This window comes from Chiloscyllium plagiosum, chromosome 5, assembly GCF_004010195.1.
Source record: "Chiloscyllium plagiosum isolate BGI_BamShark_2017 chromosome 5, ASM401019v2, whole genome shotgun sequence".
NCBI classification, from domain to species: domain Eukaryota; kingdom Metazoa; phylum Chordata; class Chondrichthyes; order Orectolobiformes; family Hemiscylliidae; genus Chiloscyllium; species Chiloscyllium plagiosum.
Genome location: NC_057714.1, coordinates 112,225,614 through 112,231,854, shown reverse-complemented (window position 1 = coordinate 112,231,854; position 6,241 = coordinate 112,225,614). Strand labels below are relative to the sequence as shown.

The following is a 6,241-nucleotide window of genomic DNA, read 5'->3' as shown; positions in this document are numbered from 1 at the left end:
TGGGCATGGGTCAGAGAGCTGGATGGGGGGGGGGGTGAGGGGGCGGGGCCAGGTTCAGCATGGTAATATGGGGGCGGGGCAGAGCCGGTGCCCAGGTGGGACCCCTCCCCTTCCCTCCCGTCGCGCGCTCGGAGCCCGCCTTTCGGGCGGAATATTCCTGTCAGAACTTGGGTGGCAGTTGGTGAAAGTATTCACCGCCGGGCCTTCACTCTTTCTTTTTGTAAATGTGCCTGGAGTTAAATGTGTGTGAAGCCCGCTTTGGCCGGTTGAGAGGGTTGTCGCGGGGGGGTGGGGGAGAGTTCTCCCCATTTCCTCGGGGACAATGTGAAGTAATTTATCCGGGAGTGGCCGGGACGGTTGGAGACTTATTCACTGGTGACGATGGAAGTGCTAAAAGCTGGAGGCAGATGGTGAGAGGATGGAGATCCATCGAGTGAAGCACCACTGAGAGCAACCGGAGGGTGAAGAAATCAAACCAAAGTGAGTGAAGTGCCGTACCAACAGAATGTGGACAATCCAGAAGCTTCTTCTTTTCAGAGAGAGAGAGAGAAAAAAAAATCTCTCTTCGTTTTCGAGTAATGCCGACCGGTGACTGCAAGGGTTTGTTTTAAAACCATGGGATACCTCCTTTAAAGGGATGATGTGGAGGATCTGATGTTGGACTAGGGTGGACCAAGTTAAAAATCACACAACACCAGGTTATAGTCCAACAGGTTTAATTGAAAGCACTATTTTCGGAGCACTGGAGAATAAGACCGAAACCTGCAACCCATTCTAAAAGATGAAAGACTTAACAACAATCCAGGGTTGTTCAATATATCATTTCAGTTGCATGATGCTGTGATCTTTTGCTATTAATTTTGTGTCTTATGCTCCACAACCACCTGATGAAGGAGCAGTGCTCTGAAAACTAGTCATAGAGATGTACAGCACGGTCCAACCCGTCCATGCCGACCAGATATCCCAAACCAATCTAGTCCCACCTGCCAGCACCCAGCCCATATCCCTCCAAACCCTTCCTATTCATTTACCCATCCAAGTGCCTCTTAAATGTTGCAATTGTACCAGCCTCCACCACATCCTCTGGCAGCTCATTCCACACACGTACCACCCTCGACATGAAAAAATTGCCCCTTAGGTCTCTTTTATATCTTTCCCCTCTCACCCTAAACCTATGCCCTCTAGTTCTGACTCCCTGAACCCAGGGAAGAGACTCTGTCTATTTATCGTATCCATGCCCCTCATTATTTTGTAAGCCTCTATAAGGTCACCCCTCAGCCTCCGACACTCCAGTGAAAACAGCCCCAGCCTGTTCAGCCTCTCCCTTTAGCTCAATTCCTCCAACCCTGGCAACATCCTTGTAAATCTTTTCTGAACCCTTTCAAGTTTCACAACATCCTTCTGATAGGAAGGAGACCAGAATTGCACGCAATATTTCAACAGTGGCCTAACCAATGTCTTGTACAGCTGCAACATGACCTCCCAACTCCTGTACTCAATACTCTGCCCAATAAAGGAAAGCATACCAAACGCCTTCCTCATTATCCTATCTACCTGCAATTCCACTTTCAAGGAGCTATGAACCTGCATTCTAAGATCTCTTTGTTCAGCAACACTCCCTAGGACCTTACCATTAAGTGTATAAGTCTTGCTAAGATTTGCTTTCCCAAAATCACCTGGTGTTGTGTGATTTTTAATTTTGTCCTTAAATGGACACTGAGGATAGCTCCTGAAGGGGACTATTTCTTCAATGCACCATGAAGTACAGATGTACAACACAGAAACAGACCCTCTGGTCCATGCTGACCAGATATTCTAAATTAATCTAGTCCTGTTGACAGCATTTAGTCCATATCCCTCTCAACACTTATTCATATATCCATCCAGATGCCTTTAAAATGTGGTAATTGCAGCAGCCTCCACCACCTCCTCTGGCAGCTGAATTCATGTGCACCACCCCCAGTGTGAAAAAGTTACCCCTTAGGTTCATTTTAAATCTTTCCCCGCACTTTAAACCTATGCCCCCTAGTTTTAGACTCTCCTACCTTGGTGAAAAGACCTTGGCTGTTCACCTTATCTGTGCCCCTTATGATTTTATAAACCTCAATTAGGTCAGCCCTCCATCTCCAAAACTCCAAGGCAAATAGCCCAGCCTCTTCCTATTCAAATACTACAACTCTGGCAACGTCTTTGTAAATCTTTCCTGAACCCTCCCAAGTTTCACAACATCTTATGGATGGGAGACCAGAATTGAATGCAGTATTCCAAAAGTGACCTAACCGATGTCCTGTACAGCATACAGTTGCAATATGACCTCCCTACTCCTATACTCAGTGCACTGACCAATAAAGACCTTAAAGGGACCTGTGGAATATCTCCCTACAAGGATCAGAAGTGTTTTTTTTAAAAAGGCACTTTTAGGACACTCATGAAAATTGACCCATAGAATAGTTACCTCAAGGAGGCTGAGTAACTCATTAAACAGAGCATGCAGTATTCTTTGAAAGGGACTTGTGGAATATCTCCCAAATCAACCTGTAGATTTTTAAAGGGCACCAGGGGAATTTCGCACGACTTGGAGCTGTAGATTTTTTTTAAAGGGCACCTATGGGATGCTCCCTAAAGGGGACCTGTAGAATGACTTGTTAAATAGAGCATGAAGTACTCTCTAAAAGGGACCTGTGGAATATATGCCTAAATGGATCTGTAGATTTTAAAAGTATGCTCGTGGAGCACTTCTTAAAGGGAACCCACAGAATAGTTCCTTAGCGGGTCCCTGGTGTAGCTCCTGAAAGGGGTTTCTGGAATAGTATTTTAAGGAGACCATAGTACTATGCTTTAATGAGGCTATCATAGTTCTCTAAAAAAAGACTGTGAAATTGTTTTTCATGAAAATTTTCAACAATCAATTCTTTTTCGCTCTTTGCTAAACTGTAATCTGGTGCTGTTAAATAAAAGGCTACAGAGTTTTGTTGTGATTTTGATTCCATGTATGCTTTCTCATACCTTTCAAAGGTAGGGCTGACTTTTCTAATTCAAAAATGAACTTTAAAATCCACTGTTCAGACACACTAGGCAATTGATTGCTTTTTGTTCTGTATTACCAATAGCGCTGCTTGGTTAATGTAGAATTCTCTGGTGCTGCTAATAGTTGTTATCATCAGGCTTAAAATAAGGTCATTTCTTGTTTGTTCTGGTAGCTGGCTGGTAATGAATTATATTGTTTTGCTGAGTGTACATGTCTGGAGCACAGTCATCTGCTCAGAAAAGCTGATGTGTATTCTTTGTAAGAATTTATCATGTTTTGAATTCTGAATATATGCCTAATACAACATATTGAACATAAATAAGGTGGACAGACACCTGCATTATTGTTTCATACTGTCTTCATGTATTTCACCAAACAATAGTGCTGACACTGTAATCTAGACAAATATCTGAGTAGTTAACCTTCGGAGGACCATGGAAAACCATTTTAATCTTATCTTGTTGATCAATCACTAATCTTAGGGTAGCAGCAACCATAATGATAAGGGAAGTTATTTGCACCAGTATTCTGGCATTTGGGTCTTGTCTGCAAACCTCATTCAGGTACAAATGTGAGTAATCCTGGCAGAATGTGAATTAAACTTTGGTGATCAAAATGGGGAGTATGCCCCACAACCTGATACTATTTTTGACTACTTTTTTTGTGAATAGATGTTACGATCCCTGTTGGTAATACGAGAAAAATCAGATCTTATTATGCAACACAATTTGCAATGCTGAATTTTATTTTTCTTTTTGGATCTGATGGAGGCCAATATGATTAATGTTTACATACAATTTAAGGAAGAGAATTGTGGGTCCAAGACAATTATGAAATAAAACAAGGGCAGCAATGAGGATATGAAAGTAACGCTGGCAAATGTGAACTGGCAATTTTAGATTGAGGGACAGGTCAATGGAGGTACATTGGCAAACATTTAATGAAATATTCCAGAAAGTGCAGAATAGAGACAGTCCATAAATAAGAAAAATTCCAAGGGGTGGATCTGCCACCCATGGTTAACTTAAAAAAAAAAGTCAAAGAAAGTATCCAACTCAAAGAAAATACACAATGGTGTAAAGGTAGGTGTCAGGACAGGATTGGATAGAATATTAAGCAAAGAATCACTGAAAGATCATGAAAGAAAAATTAGAGTACAGGAGAAGCCTAACCAAAGAATATAAAAACAGATAGGAAAAGTTTCTTCAGATATTTTTAAAAAAGTGTTAACAAAGTAAGTGTTGGTTCAAAAGAGAGAGATTCTGGGCAATTAATAATAGAGGATAAGGAATGACAGGCAAACCAATTAGATATTTTGCATTTGTCTTCACTAGAGATGATGCAAGTAATATCCCAAAATCAGCAATTGAAAGGGAGGGTGGAAATCAAGAAAATTATAATTACCAGGGAAGTACTGCTGAGTACATTGTTGGTTTTCAATGTACTCAACAGTACAATGGATTTCATTCGTAGGGTGACAAAGTACCCCGTGAGGTATCCAGTACGTTGGTTTCAATTTTCAAGAACTCATGAGATTTAAGGAATGTCTATATGGATTGAAAAATAGCTAATGTTACTTTTTTATTCAAAAAGAGGGGGTGTTCCCATGTAACGGCTGCCCATGTTGTTCAAGATGAAAGTGGTCATGGGTTTGGAAAGTGCTACCTAAGGATCTTTGAATTTCTGTAGTGCATCTTTGTAGATCGTACACAGTGTTGTAATGAGTTCAGAAGGTGAGTGATCCTGGCAGAACCTAATCTTGGTGTCACTGAGCAGGTTATTGCTGAGCAGGTGCTGCTTGATAGCACTGTTGATTAAATCTTCCATCATTTTACTGATGATTGAGAGTAGACTGAGGCAATAAGTGGTTGGGTTTGATCTCTCCTGTTTTTAAATGCAGACATATCTGGGCAATTTTCCACATTGCCAGTAGATGCCAGTATTTTAACTATACTGGAAGGGCTTAGCTAGGAGAGGGGCAGGTTCTAGAGCACAAACCTTCAGTACAATTGCCAGAATGTTGTCAGGACCCGTAGCTTTTATAGTATCCAATACCTCCAACCATTTCTTGATATCACGTGGAGTGAATCAAGTTGGCTGAAGACTAGTATTTGTGAATGATGGGATCACTGGAGGAGGTTAAAATGGATCATTCTCTCAACTATTTTAGCTGAAGGTTGCTGTGAATGCTGGAGCCTTATCTTATGCATTGATGTACTGGGATCTTCCATCATTGAAGATGGGGATACTTGTGGAATCCCACCCGTTAGTGATTTGTTTAATTGTCCTCCATGACTGGATGTGGCAGGAATGTGGTTAAAGAAGAATCAATGGATATATTGTTCTTAGATTTTTAGAAGGCATTGATAAGGCGCCACGTCAAAGGTATAGCAGAAAATATAACCTCATTGTGTTGGGGATATCATATTGATATGGAGGAGATTGTTGGCTAACAGGAAGCAGAGGGTAGTGAATAAGTGGATCTTTTCAGGCTGGCAGGATATTATGGTCAGGTCCACGCCCCCCTACGACCCACCCTCCCATCCTGGCACTTTCCCCTGCCACCGCAGGAACTGTAAAACCTGCGCCCACACCTCCTCCCTCACCTCTATCCAAGGCCCCAAAGGAGCTTTCCACATCCATCAAAGTTTTACCTGCACATCCACTAATATCATCTATTGTATCCGTTGCTCCCGATGCGGTCTCCTCTACATTGGGGAGACTGGGCGCCTCCTAGCAGAGCGCTTTAGGGAACATCTCAGAGACACCCGCACCAATCAACCAAATCGCCCAGTGGCTCAACATTTCAACTCCCCCTCCCACTCTGCCGAGGATATGGAGGTGCTGGGCCTCCTCCACCGCCGCTCCCTCACCACCAGACGCCTGGAGGAAGAACGCCTCATCTTCCGCCTCGGAACACTTCAACCCCAGGGCATCAATGTGGATTTAAACAGTTTCCTCATTTCCCCTTCCCCCACCTCATCCTAGCTTCTAACCTCCAGAAACTCGATCCCCTGACCTGTCCGGACTTGTCCGACCTGCCCAGCTCCTTTTCCACCTATCCACTCCACCCTCTCCTCCCTGACCCATCACCTTCATCTCCTTCCCCACTGACCTATTGTACTCTATGCCACTCTCTCCCCACCCCCACCCTCCTCGAAACGTCGATTTTGCCTGTCCTCGGATGCTGCCTGAATTGCTGTGCTCTTCCAG

General features: G+C 43.2%; 1 protein-coding gene across 4 annotated transcripts in view; it reads left to right on the top strand.

Annotated features, from left to right (window-relative positions):
- gjc2 (gap junction protein gamma 2) overlaps window positions 1-6,241 on the top strand; it is a 237,751-nt gene that overhangs the window by 51,069 nt on the left and 180,441 nt on the right. The window contains exon 1 of one of the 4 annotated variants that reach the window (XM_043690801.1): window positions 117-480. The exons of the other annotated variants lie outside the window; for them this stretch is intronic. The gene's annotated coding sequence lies outside the window, so the exon portion shown is untranslated. Of the gene's footprint in view, window positions 1-116; window positions 481-6,241 lie in introns of those variants that run through there. 4 annotated transcript variants of the gene reach the window in all.